This window comes from Lissotriton vulgaris, chromosome 1_1 (assembly GCF_964263255.1).
Source record: "Lissotriton vulgaris chromosome 1_1, aLisVul1.2, whole genome shotgun sequence".
NCBI lineage: Eukaryota > Metazoa > Chordata > Amphibia > Caudata > Salamandridae > Lissotriton > Lissotriton vulgaris.
Window position 1 is genome coordinate 770266848 of NC_141685.1, and position 26462 is coordinate 770293309.

General features: G+C 50.6%; 1 protein-coding gene across 3 annotated transcripts in view; it reads left to right on the forward strand.

Moving 5' to 3' along the window:
* PRRC2C (proline rich coiled-coil 2C) overlaps positions 1-26462 on the forward strand; it is a 1200196-nt gene that overhangs the window by 980739 nt on the left and 192995 nt on the right. The window lies entirely within an intron of this gene.

The following is a 26462-nucleotide window of genomic DNA, read 5'->3' on the forward strand; positions in this document are numbered from 1 at the left end:
CATCATCCTCATCATCAGCATCATCTGCTTCCTGAAGGGGATGGTCCTGGCTATCAAAGGGACCCTGTAGGGAGGGCATAGTGCCTTCTGAAGTAGAAGGGTCTGGGTTACCAGCCCTCCTTGCATCATAAGTCTCTAAGAGACCAATCAGAAAAGCAGTTGTGGGGTTAGCCCCCTGCTTAATCTTCCTAGAGGTACATACTTGTCGTAACTCATGGAAGCTAAGCACAGTATATCTTGAAGGGATGACCTGTGGAGGGTCAACTGACACAAGGGGAGACTCAGTGTTTCCACCTTTGTCTGACATACTGTTTCTAGTGTGGTGTAAGTGATGCACCTACCTACACTATGTGTTACCTACTGATCCCTTGCTAGAGTTGCAGCCAAGGTGTGCTAAGCCTTGAGGAGCTACAACAGCTGGTTCAGTAGAACTCAGAGTATTCTAAGCTTTAGTTATATGTACCTAACAGTACTTATGTGATCTTTCAACAAGATATTCTTAGGATACGTGTGGTAAAACAACAGCAAGCTCAAATCCCAACCGCTGCTCACCAATGTGAGAAGGTGGCCTGATATGCAGTGCTCACTATTCTAGTGAACACGATGTATCAGTCCAGCAACCCTTATTGATGATTGGTTGTAAGTCAACCTTATAGACCAGCTATCCTAGTAGCATGGATACGAGCAGTCTAAGGCTAAAGACTCGAGAGGGCGTGTTAAGCCAGCTGTTTACCACACATATACCCCTTGAACACCAAGTGAAAGGACACCACACAAGTGTTATGAAAATAAACAGTTATTTATTAAAGATCACAACAGCCCTGTACTCTTTATGAGGACAGGGTACTAAGCACAAACCAAAACTCTTACAAAAATACTTAAGTTAGCACAGTATATACAAATGCCCGAGGGGCACGGAAAACCATATACTCTGAAAGTGGAATGTGAAATTCCTAGCAGGTAAGTACAGTACTAATAGCTTTTGGAATCGCTAGGACTTGACTAGGGAATCGTTAGATTACTTCTAGGAGGCCTAGGGGACTCGGGTGCAGTGTGTGCACTCTCACGCGAGATGCGGACAAAAGTCTATGGTAGCTAGGAATTAGAAAGTTAGTGTTCTCGGGCGAACCCGACCTGGTAGGGAGAAAACGAAAGTAGATTCTGACCCTTGGATAGTGAGGCTATGCTGGGGCACCGAAATGCCGAAGTTACCTAGCCCAGGGGCTGCAGCTGCATAGGTCTGAAAAGACGTCGGGAATCCTCGTAGACGGACCAGGAGCCGGAAGAAAAGATGCTGGCCGGTGACCAGTGAAGAAAGTTCAGTTGGATCCAAACCTGGATCTCGAAGATAGATGACACCTGAAAGCAGAGGGGACCAAGTTCGAGACTACTAGCCAGTAGTCAGTGGGCACCAGGAGGGCACCGGATGGTAGCCACCTCGACAAGGTGAGTGGGTGACGCTGGAGCTCGAAGATCTCACGGACCAGGAGGCGTTGTCGGCGACCAGGATGGAGGATCGAGCTGTCCCACGAAGATAGAAGCTGTCGGCGTCGCTGGACCCAGGATTGGGCAACAAAGCCTTGGCAAATTCAAGCCCACGCGGTGGACTCAAAATGGCGTCTGGAGTGGACCAGGAGGGTCCGGGGTGCCTCTTCAAGAAGGAAGCAAGGGCCAGTCTGGAGCAACCAGACCAGCAGTCGTGAAGTCGTCGGGCGTCGTTCAGAAGGCCACAAGCCAGCCGGCTAGTAGCCAAACAACGCGGTGCACAGCAAACAGCAGAAGGGCCCCACGCAGATCGTGGAGATGCAGGGAGGCTGACCTTGGGTGCTGAGGCGGCGCAGGGTCGGGGCTTCTCGGACCCCAAAGCACTCACCAGTGGAGGACACGGTGAGCTTGCAGTAAAGATGTCGTGCAGTCTTGGCGATCGTCGGTCCCTCGAGGTCTCGTCGCACTCACGGTTCTCAGCTTGGCTGTAGAGGTGAGTAGAGGTCAGAGGTGCCAGGGAAGCCGGGTCTCGTCGAGCTGGGTCGTCGGATTCGTGATGAAGGACTTGCAGCAGACCGCAGTGTTCTTTAGGATGGTGCCCGCTTGATGCAGGGTGACTACTCCTTAGCCACAAGGGAGAATCTTGAAGAAGGAAATCTTGATGCCTTTCGCAAAAAGTCGGGTCTTGATTCCAAAGATGATCTAATTTGAACAGGGGGTCCGCTCCCATCTTTATACTAAAAAAGGGGGCTGACCCGGTGACTAGGTCCTGCCTATGGGTGGGACTAGGAGGGGGGTGGTTACACCCCTCTGCCATGCCGGACTTCCCCAGGCCAGGGGCTGGTGTGCCCCTGGAACTGGTTCCGACTGGCCTATGCGTAGTGAGCACCGGGGTGCCACTCAGCAGTCACCTTCCTGAAAAGCCCTGCCTACCCAGGATACACAAAACCATGTCTGGGACGGTGCTAGCACCGCCCCTGACAGGAAACCCTTTGTCCAGGCTCCCCTCGCTGGAAGGACTCCCAGCTGCAGGGGGTCAGACTCGTGTCTGTGGTGGCAGCATCCATTTTGTGGAGCTGAGGCTTCAGTTAACCTTAACCGGGGTTCACAGTTACATCCATGTCGTGTCCCTCTAGAAGGGTGGAATGCTAACCCCGTCGCCAGAATTGGCGAGGGGTTAGTATTCCAATTCGTATGACACCTTACTCGACATGTTTTGATAAAGCAATACCAAAGATAGCATTTAACCGCGAGGATTATAATGCACTTAAGAGTATATGGTATGCGATATCATGGAACAGCTATTAGGACTTGGTTCCGCAAGCTGCAGACAGGCTCAGCTCATGCCAGAGCACCATCTCACACGATTCCAAGCACTCTGCCTTCAGGATTGTCAAGGCCTGCCATAGGAGTGACTGATAGGAATCTGTGTGTCCATTTTAGGGTAAGATATAGGTATACTATATCTACAGCAAAGGGTGATTACACGATTCTGCCCCAGCTGTCATGCAGCCAGTTGTCAAATTTAGGAGGCCAGCCAGGGGTGGCATAATACATACTGCAGCCCCTGGCAGCCCTGGGTACACCTATGCCCTGAGTTACAGGGTCTGATAAGGTGGCCCAGTACCAATTGGAAATGTACCTAGGGTACATGGAATCCATTTTAAAGAGAGAGCAGTAGGCCTGGGGTCCTGATTGGCAGGATCCCAGGTCGACTATGTCAAAAACCAGCTAAAACACAGGGCAAAAAGTTGGGGGCAACCATAGTCGGGAGGTACCTTCCTACAGTAGGAAGGGTTTGAGTTTTCTCAACGTGTTGATTTGGAAGTTGGCTCCTTTAGTTGCTATGCTAATATGCTGCTGCATGTCGAGATTGTAGTCCAGTGTGATGCCAAGGGATTTCGCTGAGTCCACGATGGTGGGTTGGACATTGAGTGCGGTTAGATGATTGAGCCAGTTTTGGGTGATGGCCTTTTTCGCAGGAGGAGAGATCAGAAGGAACTCAGTTTATTTCGAAGACTCTTCCAGGACAACAATGTGCAATCATCCAGACCCAACACTAGGCGGCGATCTATGCACAGATATGAATGTCAGCAGCCCTACATGCCAAGAACTGATGCATACTGGTAAGTAGCATATTTCTTCTGCGCGTTGGAATTTCCAAGGCGGCACTCGCTCAGAGAAACTTTTCGTCGCGAGTGGAGTTGCGGTCTAATGTACGCCTTTCCACCTATACCACTTCTACCCAGAGTGCTGAAGAAGATCAGGTGCGACCGGGCCCAGGTTATTCTTGTGGCTCCGGACTGGGCACGAAGATACTGGCATCCCGAGCTACTCAGCATGTCAGTCGATCCCCCGATTCGTCTGCCTCTTCGGGAGGATCTTATGTCGCAACAGCAGGGGACGGTCCTGCACCCGAACCTGTCCAGTCTCCACCTACAAGCTTGGAGATTAAGCGGCGGCAGTTGAGGCCATTTGACTTGCCTCCCAAGTCTGTGATGTCATTCTGGCAGCCAGGGTCCCTCCACAAAGTCGGTATACGCCTGCAGGTGTAACAGATTTGTGGCATGGTGCACAGCAAAGGCTGTGGACCCACTCTCTGCACACCTTTCTGAGGTTCTCCTCTTTCTTCTTTCTCTTGCCCAGCAGGGCTCTGCTCTGGGCACTATCAAAGGGCACCTTTCTGACCTTTCAGCCTTCTTACGGCTACCTGATCAGCCTTCCTTGTTCAAGTCCCCCATTGTAAATAGGTTTTGAAGGGCATCACACACATGTTCCCTCCTGTTCCCTTCGTGATGCCCCAGTGGGACTTCAATCTTGTGCTTACTTATCTAATGTGTGCTCCCTTTGAGCTGCTCCATAACTGTCCTCTCCGTCTTCTTACTTTGAAGACTGCTTTCCTGGTGGCCATCACCTCTGCCAGGAGAGTGAGTGAGCTCCAGGCTCTTTCTTCTACACCTCCTTTCCTCTCTGTCCATCCGGATAAGGTTGTGTTGCGGACGAGACCCTCTTTCCTGCCCAAGGTTGTCACGGCCTTCCACATCGGGCAGTCCATTACCTTGCCCACCTTCTTTCCGCCTCCGCATCCCTCGAAAGAGGAAGAGAGGCTCCACCGTCTGGACCCAAAACGTGCGCTCTCTTATCTGGATCGCACACGCCAGTTCCGGGTGGATGACCAACTCTTTGTTGGTTACATGGGTGCTAAGAAGGGAAAGGCGGTGCACAAGCGGACCATCTTGCGGTGGATCATCTTGTGTATCCAGGCATGCTACTCCTTGGCCAAAAAGGAGCCCCCTGCTGGATTGCGGGCTCATTCTACTCGGGCCACAGCGACTACAACTGCCCTGGGCCGAGGAGTGCCCTTGCAGGACATTTGCCAGGCAGCTACGTGGGCCTCGCTGCACACGTTTGCAAGACATTACTGCCTGGACAGCCAAGTCAGGAGGGATGGCTTCTTTGGCTGTTCTGTCCTCCAGGACTTTCTGGTGTGATTATTGGTTCGCAGACCCACCACCGGGGTTGGTATTGCTGGGGTATCTATTCTAAGGTAAGGAATCTATCACTAACGTGTCTCTTTCAGATGCACAAGTTACTACTTGTGTAACGATATATCTGTAAGAGACATTAGTTAGTGATAGATTCCTTACCGACCCACCCATCCTCCCCGTTCTGCGAACCGATATCTAGGGTTAAGGTCATCCCCTTTCAGGGCCTTAGTTTCATGGCACGAGTGTTCGTTCTATCATGGCTCTGCGTATCAGGCGCGGCAAAGCTGTGTATCAGAACTGACGTCAGCGCGCATGGGCGGCATCTAAGTACTCCGACGTCATTCCGGTGCTAACGACGCCGACTATGGACGCGGAGCTGCGGACGACGCCTACCGATGCTTAGGGGTATTGCTACGCAAAAAATTTCCGGATCCAGTCTGACGCCTGGGGATATTCTAAGGTAAGGAATCTATCACTAACTAATGTCTCTTACAGATATATCATTACACAAGTAGTAACTTGTGCTTTGACCTCCATCATACCTCTTGGGACTGGGGACTCTATACTCAATGTACTTTACTTTGGTGTAGTATATATAAAGCCACTTTCTTACATTGATGGATCAGCGGTGGGATACAAACTTGCATTTGTTGGACTACTTGGTTACCATCTGATCACACGACATAACTCATAAATTACCTTTAGAATTCTAAAGTTGGTTTTTCCAAAACACTAAGTCTGGTCAGGGTCTTGCTTAAGTCCCATTAGAATTTTAGAAAAAAATAAGTCTCTAGTCCAGGGTAGAGGGTTAGAACTGTCAGGTTAGAATGTCTCAACATCCACCAACTATTAGTGAAGGTAATAATGTGCAGGACCTGGTTGAGGAGCTCGACCTCACACCTTACTTACACTTGAATGTCAAGGAATTGAGGTCCTTACGCAAACTTCAAAATATACGAATGGACCTGCATCCAACCAAAATAGGGCTCTAGGAGCTCCTGGCGGAGTATGCCAAAGGCCATCCCTCTGAACAGGGTGATGACCAGTCAGAGGAGGGGGAGGTGTCGGAGAAGAAGGATAATTCCACCCCCCCCCTCCCCCAATCATCTCTAGGCAGAGGAGGGTCCCTGTAACCTTAACTCCAAGAATCACACTCTGGGACCCTAGGACCTACACAGGTGGGCCAGGGTCCAGGGAAAACAGTGGGACTAGTCCCAGTGAAGAGGACAGCTTGTTAGCCAATCTGGCCAAGAGATAATACCTAGAGTCCAGGCTCCTGGCTCTAGAAAAAGAAAGAAAAGAGATGAGTTTATCACCCATCAATGGTGGCAGCAATAATACCAATAAGGCTAAAGAAGAGAATTTTGATCCTAAAATCCCCAAAGGGATTGTCTCTAAATTTGACGAAGGTGATGACATCACCACGTGGTTCACAGCCTCTGAGAGGGCTTGTGGAATAAGGAGAGTAAAGAAACCTCTTTGGGGGGCACTCCTGTGATAACTGTTCTCTGGTAATTGCAGAGACCGGATTCTGACCCTCTCTGGGCCAGATGCAGGGTTCTTTGACCTCATGAAGAACACTCTGAGGGATTTGGACTCACTTCTGAGGAGTACCGAATTAGATTCAGGGGGCTCACAAAACCCAGACCCAGTCCTGGATTGACTTCGTAGACTACTCAGTAAAGACACTAGATGGTTGGTTAGCTGGACATAATGTGCATGATTTCAATGGACTTTATAATCTGTTTATGAAGGAACATATATTAAGTAACTGCACAAATTAAAAGCTGCATCAGCATTTGGTAGACCTAGGTCTAATTTCTCCCCAAGAATTGGGAAAGAAGGCAGACCATTGGGTCAAGACTAGGATGACCAGGACAACCACTGGGGGTGACCAAAAGAAGATGGTTACAAAACCTCCCCGGGGAAAGGTGGTGAGAATCCCCAAGATAAAAAAAATCTGAGTCTTCCAAAGGGACCCAAAAACCTGTACACGTGGGCGGGTCCCAAACTACTCCCTATGTGCCTCAGCCCTATAGGGGGAAGAACTTTGATCCCTCCAATGCCTATTGTAACAACTGTAAGAAGTTGGGACATGTAACTGTAGACAAAAATTGCCCCCCCCCCCCCCCCCCCCCCCCCCCCCCCACCAAGACCCCTAAGGCACCCAGTACAGCTACTCCTGAGGCAGCAAGTCTAAAATGGGATCAGAAGAGTGGCAAGAACAATTCTGGGAATACACTCAAGCAAGTCTAGTTTCCTTAGGGGAGGTGGAGTTTGCCACTGTAGCTGTGTGGCCACCCAAAATGAAAAGGTATTTGCAATACCCTTACATTAATGGAACTAGAATAGAAGCCCTGAAGGATACAGGTGCCAGTGTCACTATGGTGAGAAATACACTGGTTTCACCAGGACAATACCTGATTGGGAAAACTCACCCAGTCACCAATGCGGACAGTGTTACCACTATTCATCCTATGGCTATGGTGACACTAGGTTGGGTAGGGGTTACTGGCCTGAAACAGGTAGTGGTCTCTCAGAAGTTGCCAGCTGTCTGTCTGCTTGGAAATGACCTAGAAACCTCAGCCTGGGCTGAGGTTGAGCAAGTAACCCATGCAGCCATGCTGGGTATCCCTGAATTGGTGTGTGTGCAAACAAGAGCACAGAGCAAAAAGAAGGGTGAACACGTAGGTTTGTAGCCTGAAAGTATGGCCCAACCAACCAAGAGAAAAATCTAGAGGACTGGGGGCCCAGCCTCTACACAGCAAACCTCTCAGGACCCCTCTCCTCAGGGAGAGGACTTGGAAACCCTAGGGGGAACTGAGCCCATGGAACTTGAACCTTACCAGGTGGAACTCCTGGGCCCAGGGGGACCCACTAGGGAAGAGCTGTGCCAGTCCGCAAGACTTTCCCACTCTTGAAAGCATGAGGCAGCAAGCGGTTTCAGAAGTACAGGGAGATGTCAGTGGTACCCACAGAGCTTATTAGGAAGAGGGATTACTGTATGCTGAAACAAGAAACCCCACTCCTGGAGCCACCAAGAGAGTGGTAGTGCCACAGAAGTACAGGGAGTTCCTCCTAACTTTGGCTCATGACATCCCCCTAGCTGGACATCTGGGGCAAAACAAAACTTGGGAAAGGCTAGTTAGTCACTTTTCCTGGCCCCAGGTGCACCAAAAGGTGAAGGAGTGTGTGAGCTCCTTTGTTACCGGTCAGGCCAGTGGCAAGACAGGTGGCCACCCAAAGCCCCCCTGATACCACTGCCAGTGGTGGGGGTGCCCTTTGAAAGGGTAGGTGTGGACATTGTGGGTCCACTTAAACCTCCCACAGCCTCAGGGAACAAATCCATTCTAGTGGTAGTGGATCGTGCTACTAGGTACCCTGAAGCACTTCCCCTTAGGGCTACTACAGCTCCTTTAGTAGCCAAGGCCCTCCTGGGTGTCTTCACCAGGGAAGGGTTTCCTAAGGAGGTGGTTTCATACCGAGGTTCCAACTGCCTGTCTGCTTACCTGAAACACATATGGAAGGAGTTTGGGGTGCAGTACAGATTTACTACCCCCTACCATCCACAAACCAATGGCCTTGTTGAGAGATTCAACAAGACATTGAAAGGCATCATCATGGGACTCTCTGAAAAACTCAAGATGAGATGTCCTGTTGCCATGCCTGCTTTTCGCTTATAGGGAAGTGCCACAGAAGCGAGTAGGGTTTTCCCCCTTTAAACTTCTGTTTGGTCATCCTGTAAGGGGACAACTGTGTCTTGTAAAAGAGGGTTGGGAGAGGCCTCTCCAAGAACCCAAGCAAGACATTGTGGACTATGTGCTTGGCCTTATGTCCAGAATGAGTGAGTATATGGAAAAGGCATCCAAGAATCTAGAGGCCAGCCAGGAGCTTAAGAAGCACTGGTATGACCAAAAAGCTGCACTGGTTGAATTTCAACCTGGGCAACAGGTGTGGGTTTTGAAGCCAGTGGCACCAAAGGCCCTCCAAGACTATGGTGTGGCCTTTACCCTACCCTGGTGAAAAAGAGTGAGGTCATTTATTTAGTGGACCTGGGCACAAGCAGGACACCCAAAAGAGTTATCCATGTGAACCGCCTTAAACTCTACAATGACAGGGCTGACATCACCATACTGATGGTGACTGATGAGCAACAGGAAGTAGAGAGTGAACCTCTCCCTGATCTCCTCTTACAGCCCAAAAGATGGGTCAGTGGATGGAGTAGTCTTTTCAGACACCCTCTCTGCCCAACGGCAGACTGACTGCGAGCAAGTCTTGCAACTGCATGCTAGTCTCTTTTTCCTGACCCCTGGTCTGACCAACTGGTGTACCCATGATGTGGACACTGGTGACCGCAACCCTGTCAAAAACAAGATCTATCGACAATCAGACCAAGTCAAGGAAAGCATCAAAGCTGAAGTCAACAAGATGCTGGAGTTAGGGGTTATTGAACCCTCTGAGAGCCCCTGGGTTCTGGTCCCCAAGCCTCATCCCCAGGGTGGAAAGAGCGATGAGGTTCTGTGTGGACTATAGAGGGCTCAACTCTGTCACCAAGACAGATGCTCACCCCATTCCAAGAGCAGATGAGTTGATAGACTAGTTGGGGGCAGCCACATTTCTCAATACCTTTGACTTAACTGCAGGGTACTGGCAGATTGCCATGGCCCCAGGAGCAAATGAGAAAACAACATTCTCCACACCTGATAGGCCTTATCAGTTTACTGTAATGCCTTTTGGGTTAAAGAATGCTTCTGCCACCTTCCAGAGGTTGTTGAATCAATTCTTGGCTGGGTTGGAGTCCTTTAGTGCAGCTTATCTTGATGATATTGTTGTCTTTAGCTCCACCTGGCAGGATCACCTGACCCACCTTGGGAAGGTTTTACAAGCCCTGCAATCTGCAGGTCTAACTATCAAGGCATCCAAATGCCAGATAGGGCAAGGCACTGTGGTGTACTTGAGCCACCTTTTTGATGGAGGCCAGGTACAACCCTTACAGCCCAAGATCCAGAGTATCATGGAATGGGCAGCTCCAACAACCCAGACCCAAGTCAGGACATTCCTTGGTTTGACTGGATACTACAGGAGGTTTGTGAAGGGATATGGGTCCATTGTGACTCCCCTCACAGACATCACCTCCATGAAAATGCTCAAGAAAGTAAACTGGACTGTTAGTTGACAAAAGGCTTTTGACACCCTAAAAGAATCAATGTGCTCAGCACCAATTCTAAAAGCACCAGATTACGCCAAGCAGTTAATAGTGCAGACTGATGCTTCTCTTCCAGGGGATCCTCATCAATAGTCATAAGCACTGAATATTCCCGCCCATGCGAGGGACCCCGGAAACAATATAAAAATATATATGTACAAAACACATATATCTCGTTCCAAATATATGTAAATTCATATATAATTTTTCTCACACCAATGCAGCTCCAAAACCAAGGCTAGACAATGTAAACACTTGTATATGTACAGCAATTAGAAAGGAAACAAAAACAAATTAGGTCAAATAGTCCTTGAACTTTGTGTTTTAATGAGTAAAAACACCCATAAATTCTGTAAATTGCTCATAAAAGTATTTGTCAGCCATAAGCTGCATTGAAAAGTGAATAACACAGAAACTGAAAGCATTTTCAGTTAACAACTGGCACCGTGCCTTTAAGGCAGCCATGACCCCAGGCTTCCCATCATGCCTCTGGGGTGACAGTTAGGTCAGTTGTTCTTTCCGGCTCTTTTAGTCAGGACCCTGGTTAAACAGCTCCCACCTTTTTTTGACTTTCTGTCAAAAATACTTGGTGTCTTCCTTCCATTTTTGTCTTCACTCGACGGCTTTTAGCCTTAGAGAGCTAGTGCTGCCCTTTTTGGGCTCAAAAAGGTAAATTTTTGGTCAAAAATGCCTTCGCTTTTTGATCCCTGCTCTTCCTGTGGGAAGAAGAAAGCTAAGCCTGATACACATCCTTTGTGTATCCTCTGTCTTCCTGACTCTCATTTTCCAGAAAGCTGTGATCACTGCAAGTCCTTGTCTAGTAGAACTCTCAAGGACAGAGAAAAAAATCAGGATTCATGGGCTTTCTGGAAGAGGGACGTCTCCAAAGAGACAGAAAAGCAGAGGGCGCCGTAGACGACGAGAGATGTCCCGGTTTGCTCTCCTTCGGCATCTGGATCGGCGTCGATGGGTTCAAACGACGACGAGTCAACTCCCCTCGACGGTGAAGACTTCAGCGTCGAGAGTCAAGGTAACTCCGCTGCCGTTAACCGGGCGACGTGCAGCGTCGAGGGAGAGGTGTACGTTGGAGCGTAGAAGATCGATGTCGAGACCTCCGTTGTCGAATCCTCAGGTCCAGTCTTCGATGCCAGAGCCTCCGTCGACGCCTAGTCACCGGCGTTTGACGTCGAGGCATCCTCCGTCGGCGTCGTCGTCCCCCCCTCCCCCGGCATTCGACGTCGAGACATGGGACTCCAGTGCAATCTCTTCTGATTCCTCAGCCAGTGGTGGCGCAACGCACTGAGACATCGAGCCGGCTCCGTCTTCAAGTCATGGGCCTACATCTCAGAGGTCCTCAAGAACAGCTTCAGCTGCAGAAGGGGACCAGGGCTCTCCAGAGAGCATCGGGCACGCTGCCAAGAGGAAGCGAACTCCAGAGCATTGTGGTTCTCATAGTCGCACTGCTTCTCCTGTGAGTCTGTCTTCCTCATCAAGATCATCTTCTAGTCCAAATGTGATCATTTACACGTCGGGCGGCGAAGAATCAAGGCACTCCCCTTCACCTCCTTCACAAGTGCGAAAGGATGTGGCACCTGCACCCTCTCCAGTGAGGGACGCCCCACAGCAGCCTCCTACCGTTAGACTGTCTCCACGATGGTACGCACCACTGCACAACTGGGCTACAGATAAAGAGAAGGCGTCTCGATTGCAGCAGCCTTTCTCTAGACCTAGAGAAATGTCTAGTTCTCCGGTGAGGTCCAAAGGAAGATCACGCTCTCCGGTTCGCCGCAGGGGCAGATCAGGCTCTAGAGTTCGTACCTCCTGGCGTAGATCCAGATCTAGGAGCAGGAGGAGAGAACAAAGATCACCGACTACCTCTACATCTCCTACACGCTCCCATAGAGAATACTCGCCCACTCTGACGGATTCCCTTCTATCAAGGGTATCTCCGATCGAGGATGTCTTCTCCTTTCAGGACATACTGGGTAGAGGGGCTATAAAGCTGGGAGTTCCCTTAGCAACTCCGCAAGTGAAGATCTCAGTGATTTTTGAAACGCTGCATCACAGGTCTGCACCTAAACCCCTTTTGCCGTTAGTGCCTGGCATTATAGATCCGGTGATGGAGGTATTCCTCACTCCAGCAAAGCGGCTCCGGCGAGGATCCTGAAGAAATATAAATCTCAAGAAGAGGACCCTCTTTTTCTTAGAGCTGATCCTCCCCCGGATTCAGTAATCATCGCAGCAGCGAGGAAATCCAGTGTGGTTTCCTCTTCTGCTACTGTACCTCCGGACAAAGACAGCAAGACGCAAGATTCGTGGAGTAGAAGAGTCTGCAGTACTTCGGCGTCTTTTCCTAAGGTTTCTAACGCAGAGGCCCTTTTGGGGCGTTACGATAGGTCCCTCTGGGATTCCCTACAGCGTTTTGTGGACAAAGTCCCTCAGGAAGACCGTAAGGACTTTGAAGAAATCTTTCTGGAGGGCAGTCAAGTCTCCAACCCAATTAAAAGTGCCCCAGCGGATGGGGCGACCCTGGCGGCTCATGGATATGCCCACGGAATATCGGCAAGGAGATCCTCCTGGTTGCGCCTAACAGCTTTAAAACCAGAAGCCCAAGTGCGTATTCTGAACTTGCCGTTTTCAGGGACTTCACTGTTTGGAGCGAGCACGGATGAAGAGATGCAGCGCATGAAAAAAGAGCTGGATACTCTCAAGGCGGTGGGTCTCAAAGAAAAAAGAATTCAAAAAGAAATACCGCTCCTACAACAAGGGCTCTTCCAAACAGCGGGTTCAAACCCCTAACTGGCAGAAGAGTCAAGACCAGCAGGGTCAACAAAAGTCCAAGTATAGAGGAAAGCGTAATTACAAAGGAGGAGGGAATCCACGCCAGGCAACAACACCGGCAAAGCTCAGTCCAAGCAATGAGTCTTTACTTCCCCCAGCGCCGTGGACCACTCCAGTGGGGGTAAGCCTTGCGGGTCATTTGGAAGAGTGGCAAAACATCACTAACGACAGAAGGGTGTTATCTACACTTCGGAATGGTTACTGTCTTTGTTTTAGTCATCAGCCTCCACCTGTTCCCCCGATGTCAACATCGAATCATCAGTTACACCTTCTGCTAAAAGAAGTGGCAACTCTTCTTGAGAAGTCAGCCATCGAGAGTGCGAGTATCTCAAAGGGGAAAAGGGGTATACTCCCAATATTTTCTGGTCAGAAAAAAGGGGCAAAAGGCAGAATTCAGACCTATTCTTGACTTGAGAACTCTCAATCTGTGCGTCAAAAAGGAAACATTTTGCATGTTGGCGCTTCACTAAATATATCCACATCTCGGGGGAAGATTGGATGTGCTCGTTGGACCTCCAAGATGCCTACTTTCATGTTCCAATACACCCCAGTCACAGGAGATTTCTTCGGTTCCGGGTGAGGACCTCCCACTATCAGTTCAAAGTCCTGCCGTTTGGCTTGAAGTCGGCTCCCCGGGTGTTCACGAAGTGTGTTGCCGTGGTAGCAGCTGCTCTACGCCGCAAAGGGGCCTTTGTATACCCATACCTGGACGATTAGCTGTTGAAAGGTCCCTCCCCATACAGCGTAAGAAGTCCGTTCCAGACTTGCATACAGCTATGCTAGCGACTAGGGCTACATGTCAACTTCGGAAAATCAGTCTCTCAACCCACCCAGAAGATTCACTGCCTAGGAGCTCTGCTAGACTCCGAAGTAGGAAAAGGGTTTCCTTCGGAGGAGAGGCAGTTTGCGATAACCCAGACATGTCAGCTGGTGCTTCGCAACAAAGCACAGAAAGTGCGCCGGATTGCCTCCCTGCTAGGGTCGATGGCATCATGCATCTTCCTGGTCCCGAATGCCAGACTTCGAATGCGTCCTCTTCAGCAGGATCTGGAGGACAAGTGGGACCAGCAATCAGCTCGCTGGGACGATCACATCATTCTCTCAGACGCAGCTCGAGCTTCCATTCCATGGTGGACCAAAAGACAAAACATGCAGGTGTGCGTTCTGTAGTAGGGGATCTCTGTGTATAGTCATAATCTAGTGAATAGTCCCGCCCATGTGCGTGGACCCCGGCAATCAAAAATAATCTCTTAAATTGTCGAAATAATGCAGAAACTGCAAAGACACTTAAGAGAGAATGTAAAGACAAATAATGCAGCCTATATCCACAGGCTACACTGTCCAGTACTTCAACTAGAAATTCCACCAAGAAACACCACACACAACACAGCCTGCCAGTTTCTACAATAGAGAAACTTGCCTCCCCCAGTCAAAGACTCTGGAATGATAGAGAGGAAGGTAGGGACAGACAAGCCCCATAGGCTGCCATTATGTGGCTTAAATAGGATACTGTGCCTTTAAGAGAACTTTCCAGAACTTCTCCCAGTATCCCAGAATGCATAGCAGGTCCCTCTACTTTCAGTTCTTTTTTCCGGCTCCTGCTTACAGGACCCTGGCATTGAGCTCTCCCTTTTTCAAGGCTTTATTGAATTTTTTTCGACACTTTTGCCTTCAAATAGTGTTGTAGTTCACTTCTTGGTGTTCTCTTCCCCGTTTTGTTGTGCTGTTTTAGGCGTTTTAGGGCTCTGGCCTGTTTGTTCAGTGCCCAGCATGAAGGCCACGAGTGATCCCCATGATGTCTGCATCATGTGCCTCCCTGAGGATCATGTCCCTGAGGATTGTACCATCTGCCAGCAGTTTTCGGCTCGGCTTCTGAGGGACAGGTTGAAGATCAGGCTTTCTGGCCTTGAGGAGAGGCGTCTGCAGACTACAGGTGGGTCTGGGCAGGCTGGGAAGCTTCCCTCTGCCCCTGCCGAGGCCTCTGGGGGGCTCCCCGGAGGCAGGAAGTCTGGCAAACGGTCCCGGTCTCCGTCGACGTCGATTGCATCGACGACGTCGAGAGGGATGACGGCGGCGTGCTCCCCTTCTCTCCGGGTCGAGACGGCGTGACAACTCGACGTCGAAGGGAAAGTCGCCGTCGAAGCCACCGCCGACGTCACAGTCTTCGTCGACGTCGAGGTCTTCCTACCGGCGCCGGAGGCGTAGTGACAAGCATCGACTATCGCCGTCGAAGAGGCATTGACGCTCGCCGTCGAGGCGACACCGTCGATCGCCGTCAAGGCACCTGTCGACGTCGAGGGGCTCCGTCGAGGGCATCAAGAGGACGCTCGACGTCGAGGAGACGGCGTACGGCGTCTCGGAAGAAGGGATCGACGTCGAGGAGACGGCGATCGACGCCGGAGTCGAGGAAGCGTCGTTCGACGCCGGACAAGCGCAGCAGACAGCGGTCAGCGTCTAGGAGTCGGTCAGCCTCTCCAAAACGGCGCAAAAGGGATTCTAGTCTCAGGAGTCAGGCTGCTTCGAGTGGAGGACGCAAAAGGAAGCGGTCACCAGCTGATGGGAATGGCTCTCCGCGCCCTTCTCCTAAAGGGTCGCGGGGCTCAGTGTACTCGGAAGTGTAAACGCCATCTAGGCCCAGGACTCCTCCTCCTCCTCCTCCTCCTCCTCCATCCAATCCTCCACTGCCTTCAGGAGACCCTCCTCCTCCGGTCCCTCCTCATGGACCCGCTCCGCAGCCGGTGGTTCCTCCTCCGAGGTCCACTTCTCTGCCGTCCCTGCCTGTTCCTCCTAAGGGGACCCCAAAGCCCAAGCCCCGTGAGGAACCGAGGAAGACCCCTCCACGAAAGCCGAAGGAGCGGCCACGAGCAGGCAGATCTCGCTCTCGCTCTGGGAGGAAGGAGAGATCGCGACGCAGATCATCCACAAGATCGAGACACCGCCATAGGAGGCGCGAATCTCGCTCCCACACGAGGTCCTCTGGGACAAGGGACTATTCGCCTACCCTTTCGGGGTTGCCGGACACAAGGGTTTCCCCTATAGATGACCTGGTGGCGTTCCAGGACGTCCTTTTACGGGGCGCTGCGAAGTTGGGCATCTCCCTAACCGTGCCGACTCCGAAAACATCGGTCATTTTCGAGACTTTACATCAGAAACATCTGTCTCGTCCCCTCCTACCTCTGGTGCCGGGTTTGGAAGAACCGGCGATGGCCCTGTTTCTCACCCCTGCGGTGGCGAAGGCGGCTCCATCCAGATTACTGAGGAAGTACCGGGCCCCCGATTCGGATCCGGCCTTTTTGAGAACGGAACCTCCTCCTGATTCTGTCATCGTGACGGCGGCGCGCAAGCAGCATGCCACCACTCCTTCCTCCACGGTTCCCCCGGATAAGGAGTCCAGGTGGATGGACTCGGCGGGGAGAAAAGTTTGTAGCACTTCCGCCACCGCCATGAAAGCGGCGAGCGCCACAGCACTGTTGGGTCGATACGACCGCGCCCTCTGGGACTCCCTTGAGCGGTTTGCGGAGCATTTGCCTCGGGAGAAGCGTGAAGACTTCATGGAAATACTGAGTGAGGGGATGCTGGTGGCCAACCAGATCATCACCGCGGCGGCGGACTCTTCCCTGTTGGCTGCCCACGGTATTTGCCACGGAGTCAACCAAAGGCGCCACGCTTGGCTACGGCTTACGTCCCTGAAACCGGACGCACAGCAGAGGGTGGCCAATCTACCGTTCTCCAGCGAGACCCTCTTCGGGAAGCATGCGGACGACGAGATGGCCCGCATGAAGGCGGAGGCGGAGGCGGAGACGCTGACGGCTGTGGGCCTAGAAAAGCCTAAGGAGAACAAAAAGCAGTACCGCCCTTTCCAACGGCGGTACGGCGGGCAAGGCCGTGGACGGGGACAGGCTGCGGGACAATCACAACAGCAAAATCAGTTCCGCAAGCCGTTCCAGAAGCGCCAGAAGGGCAGAGGTGGCCAGCAGTCAGCCCCGGCGCCCAAGGGCCAGTCTGGGTCTAGGCCCTAGGAACCTACTTCCCCCGGATCTGTTACCCACTCCGGTAGGGGGAAGCATCCAATTTTTTCTGGCAGAGTGGAGAAAAATTACTCGGGACAAGTGGGTGCTGAATATTGTTTGCAATGGATACAGTCTTCGGTTCACCAGCCCTCCTCCAGCAATTCCGCCGGTCAGCTCGCAGTTTCGGCTGCGCGAGCTTCAGGCGGAAACGGATATCCTGTTGAGGAAAAGGGCGATAGAAGACGTACCTCTGTCTCAGAGAGGAAGAGGTCTGTACTCCCGGTTCTTTCTGGTTCGCAAGAAGGACAAGAACGAGTTCAGGCCCATTCTGGATTTGCGACAGGCAAACAAATGGATTCGCAGAGAAAAGTTTCGCATGCTGTCGTTGCATCAGATTTACCCTCAGTTGCAACAGGGAGACTGGCTTTGCGCTATAGACCTACAGGATGCTTACTTCCATGTGCCCATTGCACACAAACACGGGAATATCCTGCGAATCCAAGTCTGCGCCAATCATTATCAGTACACAGTTTCTGCCATTCGGACTGAAGTCTGCGCCCAGAACATTCTCGAAGTGCATGGCAGTGGTAGCAGCACACCTAAGGAAGAACAAGATGTTTGTCTACCCGTACCTGGACGATTGGTTGATCAAGGCCTCCTCCTTCTCGGAAGCTCAAGCACACTTCCAGAAGACGTGCGTTCTCTTGAACAAGCTGGGGCTGCACATCAACATGGCCAAGTCTGTCCCGACTCCGGTCCAATGCATACAGTGCTTGGGAGCCTCCATCGATACGCTGTCAGCAAGCGTGTCTCCTTCGGAAGAGCGACGATTATCACTCCTTCGGAAGGCTCAGGCTCTTATGACGACTCCATCTACAACAGTGAGGACGGTGTCTTCTCTACTTGGATCGATGGCCTCTTGTATCTTCCTGACGCCACACGCACGGCTGCACATGAGACCGCTGCAGGAGTGCTTGGAGGACCAGTGGGATCAGAGGAAAGGATCTTGGGACGACAAGATTCGACTGTCGCTGCATGCTCTTCAGTCTCTGAAGTGGTGGTGTTCGGCGGAGAATCTCCTCAGAGGGGTTCTCTTTCACAAGGACATTCCCACGCAGACTGTCGTGACGGATGCGTCTCTTCTGGGATGGGGAGCGCACTCCGGGACGCTACAGACTCAAGGCACGTGGTCACCGATGGAGGCCACGTATCACATCAATTTCCTGGAACTCACGGCTGTTCACTTGGCGCTGAAGGCCTTTCTTCCGTCCTTCCAGACCAACTCTCTGCTTGTACAGACGGACAATACCACCACGATGTATTACCTCAACAAGCAGGGGGGCTCGAGATCACGCACTCTGTCACAGGAGGCGCAGGCGATCTGGCACTGGCTCCTAGCCAGAGGACTGACGATAACGGCCACCCATCTACCAGGTGTGCAGAATGTTCAGGCAGACGTACTGAGCAGGCTAGTTCAGGAAAACCACGAATGGGTCATAAACGACGAAGTACTAGGAGAAGTCTTCGCAAGGTGGGGAACTCCAGACGTAGACTTGTTCGCCACCGCCGAAAACAGCAAGTGCAGAGACTTCGCCTCCAGGTACTTCCAGCAAGGGACGCTGGGGAATGCGTTATGGATCAACTGGACGAACAGCTTTCTGTACGCCTTTCCTCCCATTCCCCTGATTCCGGCGGTGCTCATCAAGCTGGCCCGGTCCAGGGCTCGGATGATACTCATCGCCCCGGAGTGGCCCAGGCAGTGGTGGTTCACGGACCTACTTCACCGGTCTCTCCTTCCTCACATTCGGTTGCCGTGCAGGCCGGACCTTCTCACGAAGTTCGGGGGACGGATGTTACACCCCAACCTTTCGTCTTTGAGTTTGGCGGCATGGCTCCTGAGATAGTGCAATATGGCCATCTGAATCTGCCCGATGATTGCATGGACATACTGAAGGAGTCTAAGAGACCTTCCACTCGGACTTCATATGCTTACAAGTGGAAGAGGTTTTGTATCTGGTGCCAGTCTAAGAACCATGATCCTACGACCTGCAAGGAAGATGTCATCCTTCCTTACCTTTTACATTTGGCGCAGTCTGGCCTTAATGTGCATTCCATTAAGGTTCATCTGGCTGCATTGACTGCCTACAGGAAATGCCCTTCACAGACTTCTTTTTTCCAGATCCCTGTGATCAAAGATTTTCTGGAAGGGTTGAAGAAAGTATTCCCTCCTGTCAGGCTTCCCTCGCCTTCATGGGAATTGAATGTGGTGCTGTCCGGATTGATGAAGGAGCCTTTTGAACCTATTCATAAGGCTTCGTTGCAGCACCTGTCCTGGAAGGCGGCGTTCCTCGCGGCCATTACATTGGCCCGCAGGGTGAGTGAAATTCAGGCTTTGTGTTGTAATGAACCTTATACTGTATTTCATGCTGCTAAGGTTGTTATGCGTACTCACCCTAAATTTCTTCCCAGGGTTATTTCTGATTTTCATGTCAACCAGACTATAACTTTGCCTCCGTTTTTTCAAAACCCTTCATCCCCAGAGGAGAGGTCTCTCCATTCCCTGGATGTTAGGAGGGTGTTGAAATTTTATCTGGATAAAACCAAGGATATTCGTAGGTCTGACCAGTTGTTCATCAATTATGGTTCGGTCAGGACGGGTCTTGCGACCTCTAAGCAGTCCATCTCTAGGTGGATTGTGTCCTGCATACAATTGTGTTACCAAAAGGCTAATAAGACCTTAGGAGGTAAGCCTAAGGCTCATTCCACCAGGGGCAAAGCTGCCACGACGGCTCTGCTCCGTAACGTGCCGATTGCTGAAATCTGCAAGGCAGCCACTTGGAAGTCGGTTCATACCTTTGCTAAGCATTACTGCCTGGACACGGACGCCAGGGCAGACGCTCCGGTTGGGCAGGCTTCGCTGCGGAATTTGTTCGCACAGTAGTGGTGTTATGTATTATTCTCCACCGCCGCTTCGGTGTGGGGATGGGCTTGCCATTCTATTCACTAGATTATGACTATACACAGAGATCCCCTACTACAGAAGGAGTAGTTTCTGTCCTGTAACTCCAGTTCTGTAGTAGGGGTATCTCTGTTATAGTCATAAGCGCCCGCCCTCCTCCCCGGTGGAGATGTTTCATCATGTATGGAATGCGACAGGTCTGGCGTGCTTCGCCTTCAAAAAGAACTGAAAGTAGAGGGACCTGCTATGCATTCTGGGATACTGGGAGAAGTTCTGGAAAGTTCTCTTAAAGGCACAGTATCCTATTTAAGCCACATAATGGCAGCCTATGGGTCTTGTCTGTCCCTACCTTCCTCTCTATCATTCCAGAGTCTTTGACTGGGGGAGGCAAGTTTCTCTATTGTAGAAACTGGCAGGCTGTGTTGTGTGTGGTGTTTCTTGGTGGAATTTCTAGTTGAAGTACTGGACAGTGTAGCCTGTGGATATAGGCTGCATTATTTGTCTTTACATTCTCTCTTAAGTGTCTTTGCAGTTTCTGCATTATTTCGACAACTTAAAAGATTATTTTTGATTGCCGGGGTCCACGCACATGGGCGGGACTATTCACTAGATTATGACTATAACAGAGATACCCCTACTACAGAACTGGAGTTACAGGACAGAAACTACTCCTTCTGTTCCATCAATCTCCTCCTTTGCAGACTCGGATCACGGATGCTTCCCTTCTAGGTTGGGGAGCACACATGGGTCAACTGCAGGTGCAAGGGCTTTGGTTGCACAAAGAAAGTACCTACCACATCAACATGTTGGAGTTGAGAGCAGTCCACCTAGCTCTCAAGGCGTTCCTTCCCTCGATTCACAAAGCTTCAGTTCTAGTACAGACGGACAACACCACCACAATGTACTATTTGAACAAGCAGGGGGGAATGCGCTCACGAACTCTGTCGCTGGAAGCACAACAGATTTGGCATTGGCTTCTGGCTCTCAAGTTGTCCATCACAGCAGTCCACCTCCCAGGAGAGCAGAATGTGAGGGCGGACGCTCTAAGCCGTCATTTCGACAACAAGGAATGCTACACGACGCAGTGGTAGAAGAAATTTTCCAATCCTGGGGTCGTCCTACCATAGACCTGTTCGCGGATGACCAAAACACAAAATGCCAAGACGTCGCCTCCAGGTTCTACCGACCAGGGCCGAGAGGAAATGCTCTTTTGATCGACTAGTCAGGGAAATTTGTGTACGCCTTTCCACCACTTCCGCTGATCCCGAAGGTGGTGAGCAAGTTAACACACTCGTGCACAACGATGATCCTCATCGCCCCGGAGTGGCCGAGGCAATGCTGGTACACGGACCTGATTCACCTGTCAGTGACTCCTCACAAGAGGTTACCATGCAGGCCGGACCTGTTGTCCAAGATGAACGGGAAGATTTACCACCCCAACCTTCCGACACTGAACTTGGCAGCATGGCTCCTGAGGTCATACAGTACGGGCATCTAGGGCTGCCAGAGGACTGCATGTTCATCCTAAAAGAGGCAAGGCTTCCTTCCACAAGACATTCTTCTTATGCATGCAAGTGGAAGCGATTCTATATGTGGTGTATACAGAATGATCATAATCCTGTTCAATGCCGGGAAGAGGCAGTGCTTCCTTATCTGTTATATCTGGCTAAAGCAGGTTTAAAATTTAACTCCATCAAGGTGCACCTAGCTGCTATAACAGCCTATAGGCGGTCACCTTCTCAAACCTCTTTTTTCCAGTTACCATCTGTCAAAGACTTCCTGCAAGGGTTAAAGAAAGTATACCCTCTGTAGGAGAGTAGGGTCTGCAATCCTATGGTCACCCCCGATTTTTGCTTTTTGCTTCACTGGTTTACGACTTCCCTGGCTGTGGGCCTGCTAATCAGACCCACAGCCTAGCTGTGCGCTCTCTAAAATTGACAACCATGCACCTTAGGTGCATATCTAATTGGATACTGAGTCACCTTATCAGTCCCTGTAAAGTGTACCTTAGGTACCCAGGGCATAGGTGCACCCAGGGCCTACCAGGGGCGGCAGCATGTATTATGCCACCCCTGGCTGGCCATCCAAATCTGACACAACTGCCTGATCAATCAGCTGGGGCAAGGTGGTGTAATCACCCTTTGCTTTAGATATAGTATTCCTATATCTAACCCTAATATGGACACATATCCTCCTATTAGTCACTCCTATGGCAGGCCTTATCAATCCTGAAGGCAGAGTGCTTGGAGTTATGTGAGATGGTGCTCTAGCATGAGCTGAGCCTGTCTGCAGCTTTCAGAACCAAGTCCTTTAGCTGTTTCCATGATAACCCTATACCATATACTCTTAAGTGCATTATAATCCTCGCAGATATTGCCAACTTTGGTATAGCATTATCAAAACATGTCGAGTAAGGTGTCATACGAATTGGAATACTACCCCCTCGCCAATTCTGGCGACGGGGGTAGCATTCTGCCCTTCTAGAGGGACACGACATGTATGTAACTGCGAACCTTGTTAAAGTTAACTCGAGCCTCAGCATCACAAAATGGATGCTGCCACCACAGACACAAGTCTGACCTCCTGCTGCTGGGAGTCCTTCCAACGAGGGAGGCTTGGACAAAGGGTTTCCTGACTTGGGAGGTGCTAGCACCACCCCAGACAGGATTTTGTGTATTAGGTAGGACAGGGCTGAAAGGAATGAGACATGCCTGGGCACACAAGGTGTCCCTGTGCATACCTTGCTCTAAACCAGTTTTTGGGGCACTCCAGCCCCAGAGCTGGCGCAAGTCCGGACAAAGGATAGGGGGTGCAACCACCCCCCTTCCTGGTCCCACCCAGAGGAGGGGCCTAGTCGTAGTGCAGCCCCCTTTAGCCGGATAAAGTTAGGAGCTGGTCCCATTCCAAATTGGATTATCCTGAACAACTTTACAAGAAGACTGGACTTCGACGTTCTGCTCCACAGAAGACTGAAGAAATCTCCCTTGTGGGCAAGGAGTGTCCACCCTGCACAAGCAGGCACCATCAGCGTCCAGCGGCTTCCCTTTGTCGTCTTCCTGCAAGGATCCAGACTTCAGAGCCCGACGAGACCCGGATTCCCAGACCTCTCCGACCTCTACCTACATCTGCAGCACAGCTGAGATCCGTGGGTGCGACGAGAGACGTGGGACCGGCCATCTTGAAAGAAGCAGCACTTCGCTCCAGCACGACTTCAGAGGCATCCTCGTCCAAGTGCTTTGGGGACTGAGAAGCCCCGACCCCGAGCAAAGATCAGCCCTCCAGCATCCACGAGATCTGCGTGGGGCCCTTCTGCCTGTTTGTTGCTCGACTCGTTGTCTGGTCACTTGCCGGCTGGCTAGTGACCTCCTAGACGACTAACTGCGAAATCTTCACTGCTGGTCTGGTTGCTCCAGACTGGCCCTTGCTCCCTTCCAAAAGAGGAGCACCCCGGACCCTCCTGGTCCACTCCAGACGCCGTTTCCACTCACCGCGTTGGTTGCCTTTGCCAAGGCCTGTTGACTCCGAATTCGAAGCCGACACCGCCGACAGAGAGAGCCTGCGTGGGACAGCTCGTGCCTCCATCGTGGTCGTCGAAGACACCACCTGATCCACGTGGCTGCAGAGACAAGCGTCCACCTTCACCTGATCGCGACGACTACATCTGATTCCACTCCTGGTTCCACTCCAGTCACTGGCTAGTGACTTTGAACATTGTACCCTCTGCTTTCAGGTTCCTCTCTTCACTGATCCACCCTTGGATCACACCGGACATCTTCCTCCTGACCACCTGCAACATCTTTTCTTCCAGGCTCCGTAGACTTCAATGCCGGAACCCGACACAACTTGGCACCTATGCACCCGCAGCCTGTGGGTGAGGTAACACGAGAATTTCGGTGCTCACGGGTAGCTTGACTCTCCTAGTGTCCAGTTCCAGAGTCGTTTTAGTCCTACCTAGTCAGGGACTTCCGTACTCATCTTTTTCTTAAACTGTACTGTCCATAGACGTTTGTACGCATCTTGCATGTGAGTTCACACTCTGCACACGCGTTCCGTGGGCCTCCTATTACTTACCTCAAGTTAGTATAGCGTGGTCCCAGCGATCCTACATCCTCTGGACAGCTCCATTCCTATTATCGACTTCCACATTCCACTTACTTAATATATGGTTTGTCGTGCCCCTAGGGCACTATTGTAATTCGTGCAACTTAAACGTATTTTTCCTAAGAGATTGTCATGTGCTTAGCCCTCTGACCTCATAAAGAGTTCAGAGGTGTATGTTAGTTAATAAATACTTGTTTATTTTCATAACAACCTGTGTGGTGTCCTTTCACTTGGTATTCAAGGGGTTATATGTGGTAAAACAGGTGGCTTCACATGCCAAAAGAGTTTAGCCTAAGACTGCTTTGTCCATGCTACCACTAGGATAGCTGGTCTATAAGGTTGACTTACAACCAATCACCATAAGGGTTGTTTGGACTGATACAAGGTGATCACTAGAACTAGTGAGCATCATATATCAGGCCAACTTCTCACACCCTCCAGTACGTCCTCCCTGGAAGTTGAACCTGGTGCTATCGAAGCTAATGGGTCCACCTTTTGAAACCATTCATAAAGCTACTTTACAACATCTTTCGTGGAAAGCAGCTTTTTTGGTAGCAATCACGTTGGCTCGCAGAGTGAGCGAGATTCTAGCTCTCTGTTCCTCTGAACCCTATGCGGTGGTCCATTTGAATAGAGTGGTGCTACGGACGTATCTATCTTTCATGCCTAAAGTGGTGTCTGATTTTCATGTAAATCAGACCATTTCTCTGCCCACTTTCTTTCCCAATCCCTCTACACCAGCTGAGCGCTCTGCATTCTTTAGACCTGAAAAGAGTTGTAAAGTTCTATCTGGATAGGTCTAAGGTTATTCGTCACTCTGATCATCTCTTTGTTAACTATGGATCGATCAGAACAGGTCATGCTGCCTCAAAGCGTTCCATCTCAAGATGGATCGTTTAATGTATTAAACTTGTTTGCCCAGCTGGCGCAGAAGCCCCTGGGGGTTTCTCCCAGAGCGCATTCCACCAGAGGGAAAGCTGCGACTGCGGCTTTCCTCACTAATGTGCCCATGTCTGAGATTTGTAAGGTAGCGACCTGGAGGTCCGTCCATACATTTACCAGACATTACGGTCTTGATTCTGACACTAGAACAGATACCCAGGTAGGCCAGTCCTCCTTGAGGAATCTGTTTAACAGCTGATTCGGGGTGTTGTGAGTGGTCTTTTTAAGTTGGGTCATGTACTTCTCATTTACCTGCAGGTGGTTGATGGGCTTGCTGTTCTATTCAGTGCTTATGACTATTGATGAGGATCCCCTGGAAGAGAAGGATAAGTTACTTACCTGTAATCCTAGTTCTCTTCCAGGGGTATCCTCATCAAAGTCATAAGCACACCCGCCCTCCTCCCTAGGTAATTGAGAGATGCACGTTTCTGACTTGTAGTTTAACCCTGACCTCAGGGTTATGCAAAGGACTGACCTGTCACACCAGAGGCATGATGGGAAGCCTGGGGTCATGGCTGCCTTAAAGGCACGGTGCCAGTTTTTAACTGAAAATGCTTTCAGTTTCTGTGGTGTTCACTTTTCAATGCAGCTTATGGCTGACAATGTCTTTTATGAGCAATTTACAAAATTTATGGGTGTTTTTACTCATTAAAACACAAAGTTCAAGGACTATTTGACCTAATTTGTTTTTGTTTCCTTTCTAATTGCTGTACCTATACAAGTGTTTACATTGTCTAACCTTGGTTTTGGAGCTGCATTGGTGAGAAATTATATATGTATTTACATATATTTGGAACAAGATGTGTTTTTTACATATATATTTTTATATTGTTTCCGGGGTCCCGCACATGGGCGGGAATATTCAGTGCTTATGACTATTGATGAGGATACCCCTGGAAGAGAACTAGGATTACAGGTAAGTAACTTATCCTTCTGAGCTAGGGATAGGAGCGGTCCTATCCCAGGTCAATGAAGAAGGCCAAGACCAACCTGTTGCTTTTATAAGCAGGAGGCAGGAGTGCCATTGAGAGGGAGGCCTTTGCTGTGGTTTGGTCCTTGAAGAAGTTGAGCCCCTACTTGTTTGGAACTCACTTCCTGGATCAAACTGACCACAGACCTCTCTGGTGGCTAATGCAAATGAAAGTTGAAAATCCAAAACTACTACTAAAACGGTCCATCTCCCTACAGGGAATGGACTTTGAAGTGGAACACCGACCAGGGACTGCCCATGCCAATGCAGATGGACTTTCCAGGTTCTTCCACTTAGACAATGAAGACTCCCTAGGGCAAGTATCATCACCTTTAGTTTGGGGGTGGTTGTATGAGAAAGTGCCATCTTTCTTGCATGGCTATGCCCCCACTTCTTTCTGAATTGCTGATGTGCTTTGACTCAGTGTGCCCTGGGCTCCTGCCAACCAGGTGCCCAGGGC